Genomic DNA, 27431 nt, shown 5'->3' with positions numbered 1-27431 from the left:
TTTAGTATGTAAGTGAAATCATCAAACCAGCCAAGGAACACAAGCATGTATATAATGAGAGTATCAGGAGTTTCTGTGGAATACAAGGAACAGAAGCCTAACCCCTCAGAAGCATGTGCCATCAAGGACTGAAAACCAGCAGGTTCCCCAGCAGCGATTTTGCCTCTATCTCTGCTTCCCACTGTGTCACTGTTTCCTTCTTCCCTCTCTCCAGATGGGATACTCTGCCTGTAAATAGACAGCTTCTGATTACAAAAGTCATTTTCAAGGACCTCACAGGGAGGGACCAGCTGCTCTTGATCCAAATTCTAAACTTCCTAAACAGAAAGCATGATTGGCTGAGCATGAACCCAATGTTGACCTTTTATGATCAAATCCGTATGGCCATGGGAAGATCAGGTAAGACAAATACAGCTGTGTATAACCCCCTCCAGTGGCCGAGAGGTAGACTTGATCCCAAAGAAAAGGGAGACTGACCACATAGAAATTCACAGAACTGTTCCACATAGCATAGCAGCAAGATAAAACAAGAAAAAGTCACTGCTAAATTTAGCATAGAAATTCAGGGCGGTAGGGGTTCTGTGGGGCCTCAAGGGGAGGCTTTGAGTCGCTGGTGGAATTTTGACTCTGATCACCTTCTAATCACCAACTTTGACTTAACACCCAGTTCCTGTTGGGGGTGGTTTCCCCCGTAACATCAACCAAATCTCAGACACCAGCTGGATGTCCTACAATTTAACTTAACTCTCTCTACCCAGAGGTAGTGTCAGATCCACAGGTTAAAGGCTCAGTTGGGCAAGACTACCCCCTTCAAATGCCAAGTACAAGTCCAGGTGTCACTGTGACTGAATGGTTCCAACCATCTCCTCCTTGGGTTCAATTAATTTGCTAGAGCAACTCACAGAACTCAGGGAAATATTTTACTTACTGGATTACCAGTTTGTTATAATAAAACTCAGGAACAGACAAATGGAAGAGATGCACAGGGCAAGGTATGGATGGGTAAGAGCTTTGAAGCTTCCATGCTTTCTGATTGCGTCATTCTCCCCAAGTGTTCACCAACCTGGAAGCCCTCTGAACTCCAACATTTTAGGTTTCTAAAGAGGCTTCATTACATAGTCATGACTGATTAAATCAAGGCCATTGCCCACTGACCCCACCTCATTGCTTCCCCCCACCCTGGAGGTGGGAGGCCAGGCTGGTAGGTGGGACTGAAAGCTTCAACCCTCTAATCATCTCCTTGTTTTTCCAGGCAACCAGCCACCAAACCAAGGTGCTTTCCAAATGTCACTTCTCTAACACAATAAAAGACACTTTTATTGTCCTCACAGCTTGGGAAATTCCAAAGGTTTAAGGAGCTCTGTGCCAGAAATGGACAAAGACCAAATATATATTTCTTATTGTAAATCATTATATCACAGACTTGAACTTAGCCTTAAGAGATTTCCAGAGAAGGAAAATTAATCCAAATAGGGAGATCTGAAACCTAGACCTACGGAAAGTGATCTGATGATTGAAAGTATATTTCAATAAAATATGTAACAGGAACAAATATTGAAAAAAAATTAACTGGCATATTGAAACTACAGCCTTTTTGGTATTCCCGAAGAGACTGTAAGAATTATATGATGTCTCATAGAATCCTTACAAAAAGACAGATGATAAATAATTTCTAAACTAAGTTTCAAAATGAAAGTTTTATCACCACAACCAAAAAATGTTTAGTCATTGATTAAATGATAATGAGTTTTTAAAATCCTTCTGTCTCCCCCTGCTTCTAAAAACCTCATCTGCCTAATAAATCAATCTAAATTGCACCATAATTTAAAGGTTTACTCAAAATGCTTGGTTTGTGTTTATTGCAGTCCACATGCTGCAAATATTAAAAAAAAAAATCTAATTTTCTTAATGGAAGGTCTATAATTGACTCAATCTAATATATTTCTGGAAGATTAATAAAGCTACTTTTCCTCATAGCAATAAGACCGATACGAAATAAAAACATCTCTCAGGAATGAATAGCAATCCAGTGACCTCGTTCTCATTATCAGCAAACACTTTATGAACAAATACAAGTGGTCACTGAACCCAGAGTCATCTCTACTGAACTAAAGTAGATTGTTTTCCCCGTCAAATGGAATAAAAATTGTAAAACTCATGCAATGATCTGTTTATGTTTCCTAGATGAAACACTGATTCTCAGAAGTGATTTTTCAATAAATTCTAACATGAGGTAGTAATATTCATAGTGTGAAAAATTAGTAAATGCCTCTTCAACCCTTTTCTCTTACTCTGACCTCTCCCCTTTTCTCTGCCTTTCTACTCTGTTACTTTTTCATTTAAAAAATCTTAGAGTTCTCTTGTGGCACAGTGGCTTAAGGATCCGGTGTTGTCACTGCAGTCACTGGGATCACTGCTGTGGCTTGGGTTCAGTCCATGGCCAGGGAAGTTCTACATGCCATGGGAGCGGCCAAAAAAAAAAAAAAATCTTGGTGAATACCAGGTTAAGATCAATAGACATGGCTATTAAAAATAAAAAGTTTACCATTCTTTTTCCACCCAAATTTTTTACCTTCATCACCATTTCATGGATAGAGGAATCATTCTTTCTATAGAGTTTAGCAACTTCAGCATATGATTTTTTTCTTTCCTTATTTAATTGACATGTCACCTATTCACCTAAAGGAAGCACGTTACCGCTTTAGTAAATCTGCATTGCCAGAGTCACTAATCTTGTGCTTTGGGGACATAATTAAGTAAAATAAGGATGGAGTTCCCGTTGTGGCTCAGTGGTTAATGAATCCAACTAGGAACCGTGAGGTTGTGGGTTTGATCCCTGGCCCTCGCTCAGTGGATTAAGCATCCAGTGTTGCCGTGAGCTGTGGTGTAGGTGGCAGACATGGCTCGGATCTGGTGTTGCTGTGGCTGTGGCGTAGGTTGGCAGCTACAGCTCTGATTAGACTCTTAGCCTGGGAACCTCTATATGCCGTGGGTGCAGCCCTAGAAAAGGTAAAAAGACCAAAAAGAAAAAAAGAAAAAAAAAGTGTTACAGATGAAATTGGGTATCGATTTAACAACAAGAAGTTGCTGAAAGACTTAAACATAGGGTCTGATTGAAATTTTTTTTTTTTTAATTTTTAAAAAATTTTTGGAGGGACTGGTCCTTTTTTTTTTTTTTTTTGTATGATGATTTTTATTTTTTTCCATTACAGCTGGTTTATAGTATTCTGTCAATTTTCTACTGCATAGCAAGGTGACCCAGTCACACATACATATATACACTCTTTTTTCTCACATTATCATGCTCCATCATAAGTGACTAGACATAGGTCCCAGTGCTACACAGCAGGATCTCATTGCTAATCCATTCCAGAGGCTACGGTCTGCATCTATTAACTGCCTAGCTCCCAATCCATCCCACTCCCTCTCCTTTCTCCCCTCTGGCAACGACAAGTCTATTCTCTAAGTCCATGATTTTCTTTTCTGTGGAAAGTTTCATTTGTGCCGTATATTAGATTCCAGATATGTGCTATCATATGGCATGTCTTTCTCTTTCTGACTTACTTCACTCATCATGAGAGTCTCTAGTTCCATCCATGTTGCAGCAAATGGCATTATTTTGTTCTTTATTATGGCTGAGTAGCAGTCCATTGAGTATATATACCACATCTTCCTAATCCAATCATCTGTCAGTGAACATTTGGGTTGTTTCCATGTCTTGGCTATCGTGAATAGTGCTGCAATGAACATGCAGGTGCATGTGTCTTTTTTAAAGAAAGTTTTGTCCAAGAGTGGGATTGCTGGATCAGCACTTGGCAGCTTTGTGACATTAGCTGAGTTCTAAAGAGTAGTCTAAGAGCCTTCATATTTTAGGTCCTTGCCAGAAGAGAGTAGTTCTATGTACAGATTTCTAAGGTACCTCCAAAAATTTCTATGGAACCACAAAAGACCTAGAATTGCCAAAGCAATTCTGAGGAACAAAAATCAAGCAGGAGGCATAACTCTCCCACACTTCAGGCAATATTACAAAGCCACAGTAATCAAAACAGTGTGGTACTAATACCAAAACAGACATACAGACTAATGGAACAGAATAAAGAACCCACAAATAAACCCAGACACCTATGGTCAATTAATCTTTGACAAAAGAGGCAAGAACATAAAATGGGAAAAAGACAGTCTTTTCAGCAAGTATTGCTGGGAAACCTGGACAGCTGCATGCAAATCATTGAAACTAGAACACACCCTCACACCATGCACCAAAATAAACTCAAAATGGCTGAAAGACTTAAATTAAGACAAGACACCATTGAACTCCCAGAAGAGAACATAGGCAAAACATTCTCTGATATCAGCCTTATAAACGTTTTCTCAGGTCAGTCTCCCAAAGCAACAGAAATAAAAGCCAAAATAAACCCGTGGGACCTCATCAAACTGACAAGCTTTTGCACAGCAAAAGAAACTAAAAAGAAAACAAAAAGACAACTTACAGAATGGGAGGAAATAGTTTCAAATGATGCAACTGACAAGGGCTTAATCTCTAAAATATACATACAATTTATACAACTCAACAGCAAAAAAGCCAACAACCCAATTGAAAAATGGGCAAAAGACCTGAATCGACATTTCTCCAAGGAAGATATGCAGATGGCCAATAAGCACGTGAAAAAATGCTCAACATCCCTGATTATTAGAGAAATGCAAATCAAAACTACCACGAGATACCACCTCACACCAATCAGAATGGCCATCATTAATAAGTCCACAAATAACAAATGCTGGAGGGGGTGTGGAGAAAAGGGAACCCTTCCGCACTGTTGGTGGGAATGTAAGATGGTACCACCACTATGATTGAATTTCGTTTGTTGCTCTTGGGACAGAATTGGAGGCGCATGGGAGTCAAGCGGGGAGATCCTGCAGCAATTCCAGCAAAAAAGACAGTGGTGGCTTGGACTAAGGTATTTTTGCAGAAATAAAGAGGAAAAATTACAGAATCTTTTGAAGAAGCAGTTGGAACTATTCAAATATAACCCATGTGTCAGAGATATTACAGAGAGTGTTCTTAGAAGTGAAAGGAGACACAATATAGCCTTAGTGAGAAAGAAATGCAATCTACCTATAAGGCAGAAGATCAGAATCTGGTTTCCACCACTTAGATGTCCCTTAGATAAATCATTTATCTGTAAATTAAATAAGCCTCATTTATAAATTAAAAAAGAAAAAATGCCTTCTGCTGATCTGACCCACAGTTTTTGATTTTGCTTCTTTTCCTCCTGAATTATGTTGAATAAATAATTCTTTTATTTCCTACTGGTTTTTCAATTATATTTTCTAATTTATTTTAGTTTTTTTAAATTTAAGGTTAATTCTAAGGTTAATAGACAATCAAAGTCTAAATTTGATTTACAAAAGTCTAAAAGAACTTGGAATGTTTCATCTTCATTTCCACCTTTATAGGTTCTTTTGCAAAGTGTTTTATTTCCACTTTGCTTTTAAACTTCCCAAAATTGGTTGTTTCTGTCTTTCTGTTGTTGTTTGGGTTGGTTTTTTTGTTTTTTAATAAATATTTCAGTTTAAAAATTTTTCTTTGTTTACCCTTTCTTTGTTGCTTTCACTTCTTGCTTCTGGATTCTTTTGTTTTTCTTGCTGATGAATAGTATTTAAGTAGCTCAGTGAACGTAACCTTAAGTTTTAAATGTCTAGAAATGCATTTGTTTGCCTCTCAATACTGGATGATAGTTTGGGGTATAGAATTCTAGGTTATCATTTTCCTCAGCACTTTGAAGATACAATTTCATTGTCCTCCTCAATCAATTATCACTGATGGGAAGTCTGTTTTTAATTCTGATTGGCATCTTTGTAAGTTTTCTTGCTGTTCTGATAGTTTTTAAGACTGTTCTATAGTTTCACTACAACACATAACGTACTTGTTCTGAATTTAATGTACTTTTTAATATAAGACAACTTTTCTTGCAATTCGAGGAAACTTTTTTTTTTTATGGCCACACCTGAGACATGTGGAAGTTCCCAGGCCAGGGATCGAACCCGTGCCATAGCTGTAACCAGAGCCATGGCAGTGACAACTCCAGATCCTTTACATACTGAGCTGTGAGGGAACTCCTGTCTAACACATTTCTTTATATAGTGCCTCTTCCAAATTTTCCTATGCTCTCCATTTGAATCCTACTTAATTTGAATTAGAATTTCTCGTTTTATCTTTCACAGCTCAACCCATCTTTCATACTTCCACAGACTGATCCAGGTTTACAGGACCTGCAATTTACACAGTCTGGAAGTCTTTTTAAAAAACGAATACAAAGTATGAATATAAAATTAGACATGAGGAGTGCCCGTCATGGCTCAGCAGTTAGCAAACCCAACTAGCATCCATGAGGACACAGGTTTGATCCCTGGCCTTGCTCAGTGGGTTAAGGATGCTGCGTTGCAGTGAGCTGTGGTGTAGGATGCAGATGCAGCTTAGATCCTGGGTTGCTGGGACTGTAGCATAGGCCAGTGGCTTCAGCTCCACTTGAATATTTCTTTTGAATGAAAAAAAAATCACACAAATTATAAATGGAAACAAAAGAAATACTGCAAACAAACTCTAGAAAAATATGATTTGGATATTAACTGCTAGAATACCTCCATAATATATTTTTTCCTTCATTTTTGGTTGCATATTCTTTTATGACCATAATTACCTATCTTTTTCAGCTGAAGGAACAGGAAGATATTTTGGTCTGTTGTTGCCTAGCTTGACAAATTTAAAAGGTTTCTTTAAAAAGGTTTCTTTTGGGGAGTTCCCGTTGTGGTGCAGAGGAAATGACTCCAACTCAGAACCATGAGGTTGAGGGTTCAATCCCCAGCCTCACTCAATGGGTTAAGGATCTGAAGTTGCTGCGAGCCTGTGGTGTAGGTTGCAGATGCAGCTCGGATTCAACCCCTAGCCTGGGAACCTCTATATGTCCTGGGTGCGGTCCTAAAAAGACAAAAAATAAAAATTAAAAAAAATAAATACTGACTAACCATATCTATCTCTATATTTACCAGCTTTAGTCTGTCATATTGCAGAAAAGAACTCCATAAACTGGAAAGATGGCCACCAGGAGCTTCCAATATCACATTCCCACAGCTTCCTGACCAATTTCAGCTTGAGGATTCAATGGTCCTCTTAAATGTGGTTTTCAGAACCAAATGGCCTGACGTAAATCAAATGTCATCAAGGAAAACATGACTTTTAAACCACTGAGATAGAGATTCTAATTCCGTTTACATGATCACACAGTTATTGGAGTGATGTTGAGTTTTTGATCACCTGCTATTTATACATGCACATAATTGCTCAAAGTGGGATACTCCATCCTGTAACCGAACGATTAATTTTTACATCTAAATTTAGAGCTTACTTATATATATTATATATATACACACACTCTCTCTCTCTCTCTCTCTCTCTCTATATATATATATATATATATATATATCTTTTACATTTAATCTTACAACTTTCCCTCTATAATGTCCAAGGGGTTTTTTTAGATTATCTATTCTGCCATCTGGGTGAACACATGGATGGATGGATAAAAGATCTAACATTACTCCACTCAGTAGACAATGTTTTATAGCCAGCAATGCTGTCCTAAAACTATTTCAAGCTCTGGATCCTGCTTCTATTATTTCCCTATCATTGCCCCACTTTCTCTCTTTTTTGGATAGTGCATGCAGTCCCCACTAGCAGCCCCAGAAATTGCAACCAAAGAGAAAAGCTTACCATGAAGAAATAGTAATTTATGAAGCAGTACCCTGGTGGCCTGGATTATTACAGGCTCCCATTGAGTCTAACTCCCTTTGGGGGAGAAGCTTATGTAGTAGGAGAAGCTGATTCAACACATTTCTGATTCTGCATCCTCTCCTGGTACTGAGGATGCTATAACCAACTCTGCTAAGTGATCAAGTTTCATGGCACATGTAATGATAGCACAGCAGGACTTCAGCAAAACAACAAATATTAGAGGTAGCTAGGGAAAGCAACCTATTGTAGAAGAGTTGAAGATCAGAGAGAGGAGTTTCCTAAGGCAGAAAATTCTGCCTGTTTCAGGCTTGAGTCTAGGGGAACATAAATACTACAGTGGTTTATGGTACAACTGTCCAATAGCAATGAGCCTTGGTCACTACCAGCCCGGGAATGTTTGTACTCAGCAATCTTCAAAGCAATTCAGTTATTATTAGTCCCTGAAGCAGTCCTGTCATTTCATGCCAAATAATAATAGTAATAAGAATTATTATTATAAAAGTCCTGCATACAATGAGCTTTTAAAAATCAGTACCTTAGGAGTTCCTGTTGCGGCCTAGCAGGTTAAGAAACAAACTAGTATCCATGAAGATTTGGGTTCTATCCCTGGCCTCTATCAGTGGGTTAACCATCTGGCATTGTCATGAGCTGCATTGTAGGTTACAGACAAGGGTCAGATCTGGTGTTGCTGTGGCTGTGGTGTAGGCAGGCAGAGGCAGCTCTGATTCAACTCCTAGCCAGGGAACTTCCATATGATGCAGGCACAACCCTAAAAAGAAAAAAAAAAAAATTTAGCACCCTTAATTCCCAGCAAAATAAGATGTGATAAGAGAGAAAGTATCAGATTACTCATCTCTCAAAAGCTCTTGAGAGATACCGTCATTTAGTTGGATATCTGAGACAACAGTATCTATTAAATGAATTATATCCCTAGAGCAGAGCTAAATAGGTGCTAAAGACTTGATTCTTTTATTCAGTGGCTTTTTTTCTCAAAACTTCAACGTTTCCTGTGTGTGTATCTAAATTCCATTGTATTGCCCTTTATAAAATTGCCCTAAAGAAAAATGGCTATAAAACCTACCAAATTTCTCTTTTGGTTATTTTCACTCTCGTTACTGTCCCTTCCATGTCTCCAAAACCTCCCCCCTCCCAAGTTTTCACTTTATTTTCATTTTATATTCATTCACTTATATAAGGAAAATCTGTTTAAGTTTCCTGGTGGTGTTTAATCTACACTGTCTCTTAATAAAGTGAATATTTAGAATGCAAAATCATTACAGATTAAAAAATGCTGACAGGACCACAAACATCACAAAATCCAGAAAAATTATACTATTATAAACTGTCTGGATCTGATTCTTTTTTAAACATTTTTATTATTTTTTTGGCTGCACCCACAGCACACAAAAATTCTGGGCCCAGGGACTGAGCCTGTGCCAGAGCAGCAACCCAAGCCACAACAGTGACAATGCCTGGATCCTTAACCTGTTGAGACACCAGGGAACTCCAAAACCACCATGATTCTCATGATTTTTTTTTTTTTTTGGCTGCCTACATTTTGCTGCTTTTTGGTTGCTGTTATTATATATATATATATATATATATATATATATATATATATATACACAGCATAAAATTTACCATGCTTTTAGGTGCTAATTTGTCCATTGCTATGTGCTGATTATTTTGAACAACTCCCTTTTGGGTCCTATTTCATGTTTGAAAGATGCTTGCCAAACTCCCTTCTAGACAAAGAGGAAATTGCTGCTTCTGCCTTCATTCTGGATTATCTTCTTCATCCTCTTCAGCAGTAGTGAAAACTAGGAGGGTGGACAAGTCAGTCATTGTGGGTAGACCAGACAACCCCAACTCCTGGGGAGCTGTCAGCTCCAGCTCTGCCTGCCTCCCTGCTGTCCTTTCTGGGCACTGAACTATGCAATGCTGAGCTCTGTCTTGGCTTTCTTATCAGGGCAGTTGCTACTAGCGCTGTACTGTAGAGCTGTCCTGTGGGTCTGCGAGTGTGTAAGAACAGGGCGCAAACAGGGGGAAGATTTAGCCTAGAAAATAACCAACCAGCAAATCCACCAAATCTGCCAAAGTAATCTCTTCCCTCAAGTCAATGAAGTATAGGTTCTGATTTGACTTCAATTGCCTAGAATCCTATTAAAAAAACTAGAATTCAGCTTTTCTGAGTAAAGACTAAGTGCCTTTTCTTTCACGTTGTTAAGAAACATATGCAGAAAATAAATACGAAAACCATGCTGACCTAAATAACCATTTGCCTTGTCTTCTACAGATGTAATTTGAAGGAGCTGATAAAGAAACTAGAGTTCCTTAGAGACCTCCATGTAATTACAAAGGAAACACTCCAGAAAACTAAAATGGCAAATATATTTAAGGTAATTCCCTGTGAATAGACTTTGGCTGCCACCATCCATTTTATTATTGCTTTTCTAAATTGCTTTCTTGCTGTTCTCTACCAGAGCCTCAGATCAATCTCTAGGTATTGTTGTGAGGGCTTGTCCAAAGTAATGACACCTGGCACAGAGCTGGAATTGTTTTATGTGCAAGGCATGTTATGCTGCGCACTAAGTCTTTTTCTTCATTAAGAGACTTGAATCTCCTAGTAGGCTTTAAGCACATAAGAGGGCACCTTGTAGCAAATGTTTTAGTTTAAATAGAATTTCCCCAGAAAGCAAAGAGCACGGGGTCACCCTCATTCAGGGAACGAGAGGTGGTGGGGAGATACCCAGAGCGTAGTGTGAGTTATCGATTTATTACTTTTCGGCTCCAAATGCACTTTTCCTTCCATGCTCTGCAACAGCAGGGCTGGATTTTGCAGATCTTTTCTCCATTGCCATTCGACCCTGTCGGGAGAGGCATGCTGGAAGAGAGAGAGGTTTCTCTGCCTGGTCCACTGTGTTTAGCTTGTTGGACTCCTGCAGCACATGCTTTTCTTTCAGCAATGCCCAGAGGCCAGTAGCAAGTGTCCCCTATCTGCAGCAGCTTCCCCAGCATACTCCCTTCAGAAGTCACAGCTCGGTGTCCATGACGGTGTGTCTCAGCCATTAGTCTGTAAGGCTGGCTTCTCAGCACACCATCCCCCCACCGCCAGGAGTCTCAGGGGAGGGCCATTGTTCAGCACTTTTCCATAAAGTGTTGGTAGGCATAACATCTCCCCATTAACAGCATCCCAGGTCCCCCACAGCCTGCAGAGTTCTGAGGGCCAGCATCTCAATAAGGACAGCTTCCCCCAGCACTCCAGAGGGGAGATTTCCAGCCAGCTTTGCATAACCTGTGACTCAGGATGGTGCCCTCTCTGGAAAAGTCAGCATCTCCACTATGGGGAGATGTGACCTTCCTCTGGGGTATCCCAACCTCAGCACCAGGGGGGATGACTTCCGTATCTGCTATTCTTGCATTTGTTTTTGTTTTTCTTTTTCTTTTTAGGGCTGCACCCTCAACACATGGAGGTTCCCAGGTTAGGGGTCAAATCAGAGCTGTGGCCACCAGCCTACACTACAGCCACAGCAAGCCAGATCTGAGCTGTGCCTGTGACCTACACCACAGCTCACAGCAATGCCAGATCTTTAACCCACTAAGCAAGGCCAGGGATCAAACCTGTGTCCTCATGGATGCTAGTCAGATTCATTTCCACTGCGCCACGACAGGAACTCTTATTCTTGCATTTGTTAGCATTCTAGTGGCTTGAATTAGCCAGTGCCTCATTACCCAAAGCCCCTGGTAATGAGCAGCCCCTTTATGTTAAAATTTCTCTATTCAATTTTTTGGTGTGCTTTCTGTCTCCTGCTGGACAAATCCCTGACACAACCCCGAAGTGGGAAGGAAGAGAGAGAAGTCCTCAGTGTTTCCATAAAGAAGAGCTGCTTCATCCTTGACTTTTCTGCCCCCAACCATCTCCCGCTCTCAATACCCTTTTGCCCTCACTGACTGTTCTTTGCATGTGGTGATCACTGGCTTAAATCCTCTAAATTTAAGTTTCTCCAAATCTCTGCCTATTTTAGACACATCTAAGGGGGAGGGAGGGTGTAAGAAGAATCACTGTAATTTCTACATAAAATATACTGTGGTAAAATCTGTACCTTGACCTTTAAAAAATTCACAAGTTGATATTTTGTTGCAGATACTCGAACAGAACTCTGACTTGATCAATATTGCAAATTGCCAAGTTAGTGAAAGTCCCAGAAAACCATGCTGAGAAGCAGCAAAAATGTGTTCATCATGTGAAGGTCAATCAGGAATTTCTGAATTGCGCTGGACAGTATTACAGCCACAGTGGCCTCATTTTGACACCATAATCCATCTCCACCAGGGAACCCAGAAAATCAGTGTTCATTATATAATTTTCCAGTGCATGACACGAGTAGTGACAAATTGACTTCCTGTGATGACTATAAATAAAAGAAATGCACAGTAAGACTCTAGTCTAGTGTAGTAGCCTACAGATAAACTAAACATTAAAGTCGGAGGATCTGAAATCGGCATCAGTTAAATCTTTGATCTGATTTTCCTACTTACCTTTCACCTCATGGCCCCAACAGAAACAGGCTCCAATTTCCTCTGGTGGAGGTTAACTTTAATCTCAGCTAACAAAGAGCGATTCTTCTGAAAAATTAAAATCTGAGCATCAAATATGAAAAAAATAATGGATTCTTAGCGAATAGCAGAAATGCTGGGCCAGATTCTATTCCATAAGCACGCTGCATCCGGGGCAGTGCTACATTCGTATACCTGAAATGCATTCATTTCCTAAGAGTAAGGCATAAAATCCAGCTCCTGAAGTCCGTACAGACATTGTTCTGAGGCTCAGCCTCGGCAGGGCTTGGAAACACAAGCTTCGTTTATATACCTGTCATCTTCTTCTTGATCCCTCCTTCAGGTCACCTTAGGCACCTCACGTAGCCTTGCCTGCCCAGGGGCCCTGAGTGCAGAACCCCACCTGACACAATTCCCAAGTATGCGGTTTCTACGGAACACACACAAGTGCCCCTGGAGTCACAGGGGACTGTGAGAGTCTCCCTGATAGGATGATGGCAACTGAAGGCAAAAAGGGACAAGAAGGAAATTACTCGGATTTTGGCCGGGACCTAGAAGGAGGCGCTGCTATTGCCTGGGATGGGGGAACAAAACGGGAAGCAGCTGTTAGCTGAGAAAGGTAAAGAGAGATGGCTCTGCTCTGGTTCCTCCTGTAGATGCACTTTACAAAATTCAGACTGGTTATTCCCCTACTTCTTGGCCCTGGGGACCATCTTCTTTAGACTCAAATTCCCAATGAATGGGTGTTAATCATCCTGTTTTTTGCACCCAAAACTCCACTTCCACAAGACCCTTTGGACACAGTTGTTCAGTTAGCTCAGCTAAACCTTCCCCCTTTCCAAGAAGAGTTTCGAGAAGCAGCCGTTCCCCTGTCCTCTCAGTCAGGCCTTTTCCCCAGCACGGAAGCATAGAGCTGCACACCAAGACCACAGCTTCTGATCAAAGGTGCACTTCCCTCCTGAGGCCTGCTTGTTTCTATTCCTGCTTTCTCAAAAATCTACTCACTCCTGTCACAACTTCCCAGTTCTCAGGTTTAGCTGACCTAGTATCTGTACCTAGTGAATAATAATTTCCCATCTCCTCCTTTGGTCAGCCCCTGGCAAACAGCATTCTACTTTGTCTCTATAAATTTGACTATTCTAGCATTCTTTGACTCTTATAGATTCCACCTCATATAAGCAGAATCATATCTTATTTGCCTTTTTCATTTTTTTCCTTTTTTTAAAGAGATGTGCTTGCAGTATAATGAAATTCCCAGCCAAGGGGTCAAATTGGAGCTGCAGCTTCAGACCTATATCACAGCCACAGCAATGCCAGCTCTGAGCTGCATCTGCAAACTACTCTGCAGCTTGTGGCAATACTGGATCCTTAACCCACTGAGTAAGGCCGGGGATCAAACCCACATTCTCACAGATACTAGTCAGGTTCTTAACCTGCTGAGCCACAGCAGGAATGCCTTGTCTTTTGTGATTAGCTTATTTCACTTAATGTCCTCATCAATGCTGTGGCATGTGTCAAAATTTCCTTCCTTTTTAGGGCTGAGTAATATTCCATTGCACGTATGTACCACACTTTCTTAATCCACTTACCTGCCCAAGGACACTTGGGTTGCTTCTGCCTTTTGGCTATGGTGAATAATGCCACTACGAACATGGATGCACAAATATCTCTTCAAGACTCTCCTTTCTATTCTTTTGGGTGTATATCTGGTGGTGCGATTCGTGGATTATATTGTTTGATGTTTTCTTTGGCAAAAATCAATAGAATAGTTGAAATCTTAGTCTCTCTCTCTCTCTCCCTAATTTAACCCTACAGTCACCCAGCTGTTGATGGCTGCAGAAAAACTACCACATCAGCTTATTTCCATTCATGACTAAGAACTAGTGCGACCAACCATCCTGGTTTGCCCAGGACTGGACTACCCCAGTTCTAGCATTGAAATCCAGGTCCCAGAAATCCCCTGAGACCAGGGCACACTGGAACAGCTGGTCATCTTACCAGAGACCAGCTCTTGATAGGGCCTCATGATCACATTGCATTTTCCTAGTCCATTTACTCGCTAATCCAGTGAATCACGTTTTCACACCTACTTACTTCTTAAACCCCAAGATTTCTTCCCTATCCTCATTCTCCTCATTCTCAATTGATTTCCTTGATTCCTGCCTCACTGAGAAAGTGGACGCATCCAGAAGAGACCTTCCTAGATTCCCACCACCACCACCTATCGTTTCCAGCTTCTGCACCCATCCCCTGGTGTCCCTCCTAGTACTGCAGAGAAACACCTGTTTTTCTACCATATACACAACCACGAACCTCTCAAAAGCATGTTCCTCATTTTGTGAACTCCATCCCATTCTTTCTGTTAAAAGATACACTGAGGCACGTTAAGATTTTTTAGACATTCATTTGAGCAGAACACGGACTCCACTCAGGCAGCACCAAACTGGAAGTCATTAGGAGCACGCCTGACAGGATCATGGAGAAGACAAGGAAGCAAAACAAGAAAATTATTTGATTGGCTATAGCTTACGCAGTTGCAGTATATGGGAAAGCCCAGTTGGCTGTTTATAATTGGTTGTTCCGCTTAACCTTGAAGCATTCACACAAGTAGACGCTGGCTTAGAAGTCGGTTTGCTTCCGTAAGCGACCAAGGCCACCCCGGTCTAATTGGCTTGTTCACTTTTAGCACGTCTCATCTCATGGATGGAGAATATGTCTCCAGTCACTCTCCCCTTACTTACAACATCAATTTCCCCTTTACTGGATCATTTCTGTTATGTCTCCCACGTTTAAAATACAAAAGAAAAACAACGTTCCCTTGACCCCACTTCTATCAGCTACTACCCCGCACTTCTGCTCTTCTTTACAAACAAAACTCTCTGCAAGGGTTTTCACATATTTTCTCCAATTCTCCTCCCCGAACTCTCTTCAACCCTACTTTTCCCCTGCTAGCCTATCAAATCCACTCTCATCAAGATCACCAATGATATGCATGGTGCTAAATTCAATGACCAACAGTCAGTCTTCCTCTTACATGTTAACCACATTTGATAGGCTGCATCTGATAGAGTGGTAACAGTTGTGGGTCCCTCCTACCCATACACCTTTTCACTTGGCTTTGGACACCACCCTCTGGGTTTCCCTCCTACCTCCCGGTTTCATTTTCTTCTTTTCCTTGATTTCTTAAAAGCTAGAGTGTTCTGGGTCTCCTTGGGCTATCATCTCTTTTCTTTACTTTTTTCATTTTTTAAAGTGTTATTGAAGTATGGTTGATTTAAAATGCTGTGTTAATTTCTGCTGTACAACAAAGGGTTCAGTTATTCACACACACACATCCAGTCTTTTTCAGATTCTTTTCTCATATAGGTTATCACAGGATATTGAGTAGAGTTTCCCGTGCAGGTCCCCACTGACCATCCATTCCAAATACAACAGCGTGCATATGCTAATGCCAAGGCTCTCATAGCTTTTAAATTTATACTCATACAAAGATGCTGATGCTGATGACGCTCAAGTGTACAGACCTCTCTCCTGAAGTTCAGTCACTTAACCACCTAATGAACATCAGCTCTTGGAAGACATCTCAAGTATAACTGTATCTAAGTGAAACACATCATCTCTACTACTCTATTTCCAATCTTCTCTCCCTGAAGTTTTGCCCATCGTAAATGATGGCAAATATATCCTTTCACATTCTCAAGCCAGAATCTTTGGAACCCACTCTTGAATCTTTTACCTCTCACACTTCGTATCCAACCCATCAAAAAATTTTATTTGTTCTACTTCAAAATACACCAAGAGTTGCATTTTGCATGTGAAAATTTATGCCATTGTGTTAACTTGTAGCTGTGAGGCTTGCCTGGCACTTCCTCCTGGAAGTTTCTCTGCTTCAGCTTGGGTATTTTCAAAATAATAGAAAAAGAGAGAAAACTACTGAATAAAAGGCCATGGCGTGGGTGTGAAACTCTAATTACTTCTTAGAGTGTCTTTGTTTTCAATAAAGTTATGCTTAGAAATATAAACACTTAACAGGAAGAAAAATTAGAAACAAAGGTCCCCCATAATGGTTCAGCATTATGTTCTATACATAATCCAACACATTTATTGCTTAATGAAGACTCACTGACACAAATAATAGTTTCTTATATTTATATAGTGGCTTATAATGTGCACAGCGTTGTTATATGCATCTCATTAATCCTACTTACTCTTGACAGCAATCCTATCATTCATTCAATCCTGGAGACTGCTTTGCATCCCCCAAAGCTAGCACAGGACCTGGCACACAGTGGTTGTCCAAGGGATGTTTTTGGAATGGGTTGACTCACTGACATAGGCTTATTAGCCTCATTTTACAGATTAAAAAAAAAAATAGTAAGACAACAACTTGGTCAACATCATCAATCTAATAATCGAGAGTAAGCTGTCTTCTGATTTCTGTGTCAGTGTTCTCCCAAATTAATAGATCTAAAGCTTCTTGAGATTTGACTTCGTATTTCTCATAATAGAACAAATGTTTAGGAAAATTTTGATTGCTACCATTATCTTCTTCCACTATCTTCCAGAGTAACTTAAAGGAAAGAGCAATTTTCCATTATTTTCAGTCATGGATACACCTAGGAAAATAGCAAAATAGGTGTAGGCTCCTTGGTGACTGTAAGTGCTATGAAGTGCCCTCTTAATTGTTTCAGGAATATCCTACTTTATTTAGGCTGGGCATATTGATTATACTAAATCGATGATATCCACCAAAAACATGTATGCCTTGCTCATAACTCTACACATGTGAGGGGTGGGAATAGGGAGGGGAAGCAGACAACACTCAATCTTAACGCTGAGTTTCTGCACATTCCCTCTCTACCAGCCATTTCTGTCAAATTCTTCTCTTTATTCATTTTTGTCTTTTGTCTTTCTAGGGCCACACCCACGGCATATGGAGGTTCCCAAGCCAGGGGTCGAATCAGAACTGTAGCTGCTGGCATACACCACAGCCACAGCCACGCAGGATCCTTAACCCACTGAGTGAGGCCAGGGATCAAACCTGTGTCCTCATGGATGCTAGTCAGATTCATTTCCGAAGAGCCACAACAGGAATTCCTCAAATTGTTCTCTTTAATGGTTATTCCCGAGTCACGCCATCACCAAATTCTCTGACGTTTTGTTTCTTTCACATGGAAGCATCTAACTAAATACACTCAGATGCTGTCATTTGGGACTTATTTTTTCATCTCCACTTATATGTGTACCTTATTAATAAACATCACTTCTATTCCAAAATTTATAAACACCTCCTATAGCTCAATAACAAAAAAACAAACAACCCCATCAAAAAATGGGCAGAAGATCTAAACAGACAGTTCTCCAAAGAAGACATACAGATGGCCAAAAAACACATGGAAAGATGTTCACCATCACTCATTATTAGAGAAATGCAAATCAAAACCATGATGAGGTTACCACCTTACACCAGCCAGAATGCCCATCATCCAAAAGTCTACAAACAATAAGTGCTGGAGAGGGTGTGAAGAAAAAGGAACCCTATTACACTGTTGGTGGTATTGTAAATTGGTGCAACCACTGTGGAAAACAGTACGGAGATTCCTCAGAAAACTAAAAATAGAACTACCATTTGATCCAGCAACCCCACTCCTGGGCATCTACCCAGAGAAAACCATGACTCAAAAGATACATGTACTCCAATGTTCATTGCAGCACTATTTGCAATAGCCCAGACATGGAAACAACCTAAATGTCCATCAACAGAGGAGTGGCGAAAGAAGATATGGTACATATATGCAATGGAATATTACTCATCCATTCAAAGGAAAGGAATAACAGCATTTGCAGCAACATGGAGGGACCTAGAAATTATCATGCTAAGTGAAGTCGGTCAGACAATGAGACACCAACATCAAATGCTATAACTTACATGTGGAATCTAAAAAAAGGACACAATGAACTTCTTTGCAGAACCAATACTGACTCACAGACTTTGGCGTTCCTGTCGTGGCGCAGTGATTAACAAATCCGACTGGGAACCATGAGGTTGCAGGTTCGATCCCTGGCCATGCTCAGTGGGTTGATGATCAGGCGTTGCCATGAGCTGTGGTGTGGGTCGCAGATGCGGCTCGGATCCTGCGTTGCTGTGGCTGTGGCGTAGGCTGGCAGCTGCAGCTCCAATTGGACCTCTAGCCTGGGAACTTCCATGTGCCGCAGGAGCCACCCAGGAAATGGCAAAAGGACAAAAAAAAAAAAAAAAAAAAAAAAGAAAGAAAAGAAAAAGAAAAAAGAAAAACTTATGGTTTCCAAATGAGACAGGTTTTGGGGTGCAGAGATGCACTGAGGGTTTGGACTGCAAATGCTGTAAAATTTGGTTGTGATGATTGCTGTACACCTATAAATGTAATAAAATTCATTAAGTAATTTTAAAAAATAAATGTTAAAAAATAAATAAATTGGAGTTCCCGTCATGGCGCAGTGGTTAACGAATCCGACTAGGAACCATGAGGTTGCAGGTTCGGTCCCTGGCCTTGCTCAGTGGGTTGACGATCCGGGGTTGCCGTGAGCTGTAGTTTAGGTTGCAGATGCGGCTCGGATCCTGCGTTGTTGTGGCTCTGGTGTAGGCCAGTGGCTACAGCTCCGATTGGACCCCTAGCCTGGGAACCTCCATATGCCATGGGAGCGGCCCAAGAAATGGCAAAAAGACAAAATAAATAAATAAATAAATATCATTTCCATATCTCCATCTCTTTCTGGAGTCCTTCTTTAATGTTTTCCACATCCTGGCTTCCCAGCCATCTAGCTTTATCTGTCCTGTTGCTCCTTAAAGATTCCCCCCCCCTTTTTTTCTAGTACTCTAAATTAGTCCCACACTTGTTCCTCATAAAGTCAAACTCCTCATTCATGGCAGCAAAAAATCAAATTGGAAACCTATGCTCATGCCAACTTATTTATATTAATAATGGTACCACCCACTTCTGGTACTATTATATCTCCTCAGCAACACTCAAAAAATGTGTCCAAGAATTCTTAACATATTAGCTTTATTTTTTTCCTAGAAAGTCCTAAATTTATTTATTTTTATTTTTTCCACTGTACAGCATGGGGACCAAGTTACATTTACACGTATACATTTTAACATAGTAGCGTTTTAATTCTCCTTGAGGACTTCACATGGTACAAACTTTAAAAAACGTAAGAGATAAGTTGATAGCTTTTTAATGGAACCCATTCTTAACAAGCACAGAAAATGTCCTTTACCCTCTTTCTTACCTTGAACTGATTAAAAAAATTTTTTTTAAAGATTCTCATGTATCCTAATGAAGTTGGAAAAGAACTGGTGGTTCTAAGTTTGAGTCAAGTCCAAATGTGCTTACTGACCTTGGATCAATTGCTTTGCCTCTTTGAGCCAAAGTTTCCTCATCTATAAATGAGAGTTATCTTCCTCCTGAGATTGCTGTGAGGAATAAATGAGAATATATATGAAAACTTTTTCACAAAATATAAAATGCCAAATACATGGTGCTCCGTCCAATACTAGCACAAGAGCAGAGTAGCACAACCTGACAGATGAGGAGGGAGCGTAGAAAATGCGCACTTAGTAATGCCATTCCCCAGACTGTAAAATTATCCTTGTGTCAAGTTGCCCTACTGACTTTTCATTTCTTAAGGAATTGGTATCTTCAATTACAACTAGCAGGGATTTATGAGACTCTGGAAAATTATATCACTGCTGTAAGCATAATAAAAGAAATGCAAATGCCGCAACTTAAGTGGACTCTTTATATTGCATTTCATTAGAGTTAACCAGAAGGACCAAAAGATTCAATGTAAAATGTGTTTCTTTCACATAGTTATTGGCTCCCTCTATATAAAAACAGACAACTAATTTTCTAAGATGATATATATACTTTTTTCCTACACATGTTGCAATCTGAAATCATGTCTAATTCACACTTACCAGTCACCCCCTCTTTAATTTTTATTTTAATTTTTGATCGGGCCTGCAGCATGCAGAATTTCCCAGGGCCAGGGATCACACCCAAGCCACTGCACTGACAACGCCGGATCCTTAACCCACTGTACCACAAGAGAACTCCAATCACCCCTCATTTTTTAGACTCTATTCTCCATAGAGAAGCCTCTGCATATCCCCCTTTCCTGCCTCCATCTCCTATGACTCTCTTTCGCTTCGTCGATTAAAATGTCAACAGTGTTCTCCTGTGGCGCAGCAGGTTAAGGATCTGGCATTGTCACTGCAGTAGCTCGGGTCACTGCGGTGATGCAGGTTTGAACCCCAGCTGGGGAACTCTCACATGTTGCAGGCACAGACAAAAAATACATACATTTTTTAAATTAAAAAAAAAATGTCATCTACATGTTGTCAACTCCCAGACAAATATCTCCAGCCCAGACCTCTCATGATGGGGAGATTTTAGGATCCAACTGCCACTTATCGCCTTCACTTAGATGACTAACATGACTCAACCTTAACAGGCCCCAAACTGAACTCCAGATCTTTGCCCTCGATCCTGCTGTACCTAAGAGTTCTCCCCTTCCTTTTTTTTTTTTTTTTAGGGCTGCCTTTGAGGTATATGGAGTTCCCCAGGCTAGGGGTTCAAACCTGCATCACCGCAGTGACCCGAGCTACTGCAGTGACAATGCCGGATCCTTAACTTGCTGCACCATAGAACTCTGATGACATTTTAAGTGATGAAGCAAAAGAGAGTCATAGGAGATGGAGGCAGGATATGCCACAGCTGCCTGCTGGCCTATGCCACAGCCTCAGCAACGCCAGATCCGAGCCACATCTGTGAGCTACACCACAGCTCACGGCAAGGCTGGATCCTTAACCCACTGAGCAAGGCCAGGAATTGAACCTGAAACCTCAGGGTTTTTGGACTCATTTCTGCTGCATCGTGATGAGAACTCCTCCTCCTCATCCTTGTTACGAACTATTCCTTTGACTGGACCGAAAACCTCAGAGTTGCATTTCCACATCCATTATGTCGGGAAATCTCATTGACCCCAGCTTTCAAAATACATCTGGGGAGTTCCCGTCGTGGCGCAGTGGTTAACGAATCCAACTAGGAACCATGAGGTTGCGGGTTCGGTCCCTGACCTTGCTCAGTGGGTTAACGTTCCGGCGTTGCCATGAGCTGTGGTGTAGGTTGCAGACGTGGCTCGGATCCTGCGTTGCTGTGGCTCTGGCGTAGGCTGGTGGCTACAGCTCCAATTCAACCCCTAGCCTGGGAACCTCCATATGCCACGGGAGCGGCCCAAGAAATAGCAACAACAACAACAACAAAAGACAAAAGACAAAAAAAAAAAAAAAACATCTGGAATCTGACCATTTCTTATCAGTTCCACAGCCACCATTCTGGTATGAGCCAATAATATGTCTTGCCTAGGCTACTGCAACAGCCTTCTCACTAATGCATTTTCATTCCTGTTACCCTCCTCCTCCCCCTCACTCTAAATTAATTTTTTTTGCTTTTTTTCTTTTTTGGGCATCCCATGGCATATGCAGTTCTCAGGCCAGCGGTCAGATGCATGCTACAGTTGCAACCTAAGCCACAATTTCGGCAACACCAGATCCTTAACCCACTGCGCTGGGCTAGGGATCGAACCTGCGTCCCAGCACTCCAGAGATGCCACCAATCCTGTTGCACCACAGAGGGAACTCCTGAATTTATTTTCAAAACAACCATAGAGTGATCCTTTAAAAGCCTTCAACTGCAGTTTCCGTCGTGGCTCAGTGGTTAACGAATCCGACCAAGAACCATGAGGTTGCAGGTTCAATCCCTGGCCTTGCTCAGTGGGTTAAGGATCCGGCGTTCCCATGAGCTGTGATGTAAGTCACAAATGCGGCTCGGATCTGGCATTGCTGTGGCTGTGGTATAGGCCGACGGCTATAGCTCCAATTGGACCCCTAGCCTGGGAACCTCCATATGCCTCGGGAAGTGGCCCTAGAAAAGGCAAAAAGACAAAAAAACAAAATAAAATAAAGGCCTACGACAGTTGTGTCTTATGGCTCTGTTCAAAACCCTCCAAGATTAACCCATATTATTCAAAGACAAGCCTTACAGGAACTGGCTCCACTATTAGCTCTCGGACCTCGCCATCCTACTAATCTCCTCTGGCTCTAGTTCACCTCAACCACACTGGCTTTTTTATCAGTCCAGGAACATGCCAGGTGCATTTCCATCTCACCGTCTTTGTACTAGTTTGTCTTTCTGCCTGGGGAACACCCTTCCCTAAGTAACTCCACATTATCCATGCTCTCAAGGGACCACGTTGACCATCGTATTTAAAATTGCAACTCTCCTCCTTTTTCCCCCCTCTAAATACACAGTACTTATCACTTCAGCATGATATTTATTGCTTATTTTCTACCTCCTCCTATTAGAATACAAAGACTGTGGCATTGAATGGGTTTTGTTGAGTGAATAATTTCAGTCTCTTAATTACAAAGAATCGTGAAGGTTGGGTTGTGTGGTTTTCTATGGCTACTTTGACAAAGTGCCACACACTTAGTAGCACAAGAAAGCACCCACTTATTCTACAATAGTTCTGGAGGTCAGAAATCTAAAGTCAAAGCATCAGCAGGGGTTATTCTTTCTGGAGGCTTCAGGGAGAAATCTGTTTCCTTGCCTTTTTCGGCTTGTAGAGGTTGCCTACTTTTCTTGGCTCAGAGCCCCTTCCTCTCATTACTCCAAATTCTTGTTTCTGTTGGTTGTCACATGTTCTACAACTTGCTTCAGTCTCCTGCCTCCTCTCATAACAACCCTTGTGATTGCATCAGGCCTACTCAACTCTTCCCATCTCAAGATCCTTAATTTAATCACATCAGCAAAGTCCTTTTTGTTGTGTAAGCTAACACTCACAGGTCCTGCAGATTAGGATGTGAACATCTTCCAGGCCGTAAGTCAGCCCAGCTCATGTGGAAGACAGTTTTGTGGGTTGAGCAGGGGAAGCACAGCATCACTAGGCAACCACAGAAGAGACATGAATGAAACTACTCTATTGGCCAGTATGCCAGGCATAATAAGGGAAAGCCAACAGGAAATCAAGCCCCTTTTTTTTTTAACTTATAATGTTTGTTTTTAGGTTTTTTGTTTGTTTGTTTGTTTGCTTTTCAGGGCCGCACATGCAGCATATGGAGGTTCCCAGGCTAGGGATCTCATCGGAGCTACAGCTGCCAGCCTGCGCCATAGCCACAGCAAAGCCAGATCCAAGCCACATCTGTGACCTACATACACCACAGCTCACAGCAACGTCGGATCCTTAACCCACTGAGTGAGGCCAGGGATCGAACCCGAAACCTCATGATTCCTAGTTGGATTCATTTCTGCTGGACCACAACAGGAATTCTGAGATCAAGCTTTCTTTAGTAACTTGGGAGCCAGACATACAGCCTTCTATTTAAATAGGCACATACTGGAGATGAACTGGGTCACAGCAGTTTTGAGCAAAAAGGCAAGAAGACATGAGGTTGAGAACCTGGTCAGGGATGAAACATGGAAATTCTCCCAGGCCACATTAAGAATTTCTGACTTGACTAAGGAGAACCCGAAACCACTTGGAGAACTGGCCTGATCAGATTTTAAAACATACCACTCTTGCAATAATGTATGGGGGGAGAAATGGCAGAGCAAAAGGATATGTGAAAAGATGAGTGGGGAAGATGATGCAGTCTAGGCGACAGAGGCTTGCTGTTGAGGCTTAGTTTCTTCTCTGCAAAGTGAAGATCAAGGTGTCATCAACCTCCCCTCGCTATTGGAACAACGCAATGAACATGCTCCGTGTGGAGCATATAAACCATGCTGGTTACTGGCGTCATAACTCTGGCATCAGATTTTTAGCTACCCAGTCCTAACACAAAACTACAGAAATGCTGCTTAATAGGAAATAAGATTTCGATAACATCGAACGCAAGGTATTTAAAAACCAACAAAACACTGACATAATCACACTGGGATAAGAAGCTGGCCTTTGCACTACGTGATTAGGTAAAGAAAACATGTCTGTGGATACCTCCCATGAACTTAGAACTTGGATCCCAGATTTCAATAACAATAAAACAAGGAGAAACAAAATCACCACTGGGAATTTTGCTGCCAAAGGCTAAATATTATGAAAATGAACAATTTTGAGGGTCCTTGGAAATGCTTTTCTTTGTGCCACCAAGCAAGGGGTTTTAAGAGCATGGCTTATAAAAGCAGAGGCTTGGGCAGGACAAGTGGGTTCAAGTCCTGCTTCTGTTACTAGGTTTACCATTAGGAAAGTCATTTAAACTCTGAGTCTCAGCTCCTTTTTATGAAAATTGAGATAATTATAGCAATACCTCATACATGAGTCAGAATTTAACCTGAAAACATTTACAAAATGCTAACAGCGTATGGCACAAATTAGGTATTCAAACGGTTGTTACTGTTAGCATTCATGTTATTCATCATTGCAGCCTTTTTTTCTTAAATGTTTATCAGTCCAACACCTCTCAAGCAATTGCAAATAGGGTCCTGAAAGGTGAGGGAGACAAGAAACAGGCCAGTGTGGAAAGAAGGAAACAGCAACTCAGGGAAGGCAGCATCAATACCAAGGCATCTTTACTGGAGCTAGGACTGAAGTGTGTGAGTAATGAGCAGGCTAAGAGCAGGCAGGAGCCAAGAGGAGAGAAAATGACATCCACGCTGCGCCAGGAGAAGCTCATCTCACGGAGTGCCAGGCTCACTCTCACCAGGAATCAAGAAGCAGACAAGGAGCAGGAGGATAAATGAACACACTGGCTATACTCTGCAGGCTGCAGCTACCTTCGCTGCGAAAGCATTGGCACATTAACCCCCTTTACGTGAAAGGTGGTAAGAAGCTGTTTGCAGCCTTCTCCAGAGGGCACTGTCAGAGTATGAAAAAGAAGCACTTAAAAAGACACCTGGAGTTCCCGTTGTGGCGCAGCAGAAACACTTCCCTCTAGGAACCATGAAGTTGAGGGTTCGATCCCCAGCCTCCCTCAGTAGGATAAGGATCCAGTGTTGCCCTGAGCTGTGGTGTAGGTCGCTGACGCAGTTTGGATCTGGCATTGCTGTGCCTGTGGCGTAGGCTTGCAGCTATAGCTCCGATTAGACCCCTAGCCTGGAAACCTCCGTATGCCGCAGGTGTGGCCCTGAAAAGACAAAATGACAAATAAATAAATAAAAATAAAAAATAGCAAGACTTCTCCTATCAACAAATAAAATTCTGAAGACAATCTCAGATACTTTCAAGATGAAGACAGCCCCTCTTGCCAGGCTTTCTGATGGGTTTGGCCTGCCAGAGTTTCTAAGTTGCATGTGGTCAAGAAAGAAGAAAGGTACTTTTCCGAAAGCCAAGAGGTGAGTCTAGGTTCGGAATGAGAAAATGAAGATGTGTTTAAATGACTGAGCCTTTTCAGAAGGGAAGGAAACAGACGCTTCCCCTGGCTGTCACTCTTCCCTCTGGATGTCCCGTGAACTCAGGCGGTGTTGAAAGGGGAAAAAAATACTGAGATTCCATCTCAGTCAAGTACTCTAGCACAGGTCCTTGGAATGGCTTTCATATGGTGATTTTAGCAATTTTCAGAACTAGGAAGTATTAGATGTCCCTGGCAGCTAAGATGATTGATTATGTGTCATTCTCAAATAAAAACTATTTCCACGGCTCCCCACTGCCTACAGATGATACACTTCCCATTCTCTGCTCAGCTCCAATGATGCAATAAGGAAATTCGGAGTGTCCCAAGCGTAATCCCAACTGGGTGTGGAGACTAACAAGGGATTGCTCCATCTAAATGCTAAATTTCCAGGAAAACTGTCCATCGTAACTCAAGTGTCCACCTTTGGTCCAGTTAGATATAGCAAGTCACAAACACACCTCAAGTGTGTCCTGCCTGCCTTTCTCCTCTCTTTATCCTCTGTGCCCAAGATGCAACGTCATTAGACAGTTTGCCATTTCTTCCACACCCTTCCTCTGGGTTTTCTTAAGATTTTCCTGAGGGTAGAATGGCCTTTTTCTATAGACCTACCTGTCAGAAAAGAAATCAAGCACAACCTTCAGGGACTAGGTTTGGAGACTGCTCAGAATTCATGCTCAGACTCACAGATTTTAAATAACATTTCAGGGAGTTCCTGTTGTGGCTCAGCGGAAACAAATCCAACTAGTATCCATGAGGATGTGGGTTCGATCCCTGGCCTCACTCGGTGGGTTAAGGATCCAGCATTGCCATGAGCTGTGGTGTAGGTCCCAGGGGCAGCTTGGATCCCATGTTGCTGTGGCTGTGTCGTAGGCCAGCAGCTGTAGCTCCGACTTGACCCCTAGCCTGGGAATTTCCATATGCCTGGGGTGTAGCCCTAAAAAGAAAAGAAAAAAAAATGTACATTTCAATATGGTATGTTAAAAGGGTAAAGTTTACAAGAGGACATCAAGATGGGGATTTTCAGACTCTGGTGTACGGTTGTTCCTCACCACGGAGCGTGTGTGGATGTTTGCATATGTCTCGCAAAAACCCGGTACTGTGATGTTTTGAAGTCATAGTGTCATTGTCTTAAAAAGATCATCAGTATCCTTATTCTGACTGCACTTCCAATGTGCTGGCTTTCCAATATCACTATGCAGTTCTCCAACACCAGCTGGGTGTCCTATGACTCAGCTACTTCTGACACTACCTACCAGGAGACAGCAGCAGATCCCACACTGAAGGGCTCAGTCCTACAAGACGGCCACTCACCTCTACTTCAGATGCCAACAGCCAAGTCCAGATTGTTCCCCTTGTTTTTGACCGACTGGCCATGAATCAGAGGTTCTCAAGATCCTCTCCTTCAGGTTGATTAACTTGTAGAGGAAAACCATGAAAGCATTTTACTGGCTAGATTACCTGTCTATTACAAAGGATATTAAATAATACGAACCAACAGCCAGATGAAGTGACACATAGGGCGAGATCCTGAACAAAGGAGCTTCTGTCCCTACATTGTTCGGGACCTGGCATAGTGGCACAGGAAAGCTTTCTGGTTCATCAACCTGGAAGCTTTCCAAATCCCGCCTTTTGGCTTTTTATGGAGGATAATGG

At 41.6% G+C, this 27431-nt stretch overlaps 1 long non-coding RNA gene across 1 annotated transcript; it reads left to right on the top strand.

The window, feature by feature from the left end:
• The first annotated feature begins 214 nt into the window (after positions 1-214).
• On the top strand, positions 215-12297 carry LOC146406015 (uncharacterized). Its single transcript, XR_014803768.1, has 3 exons — positions 215-399; positions 10089-10191; positions 11937-12297. It is a non-coding gene; the product is annotated as an uncharacterized LOC146406015 (long non-coding RNA).
• Positions 12298-27431: the final 15134 nt, after the last annotated feature.

Source organism: Sus scrofa, chromosome 1 (assembly GCF_054392235.1).
Source record: "Sus scrofa isolate SSC_HxYL_T2T_F1_AM1 chromosome 1, Sscrofa_HxYL_maternal_Yorkshire_Landrace_v2.0, whole genome shotgun sequence".
NCBI classification, from domain to species: domain Eukaryota; kingdom Metazoa; phylum Chordata; class Mammalia; order Artiodactyla; family Suidae; genus Sus; species Sus scrofa.
This window is presented reverse-complemented; position numbering and strand designations above follow the sequence as displayed.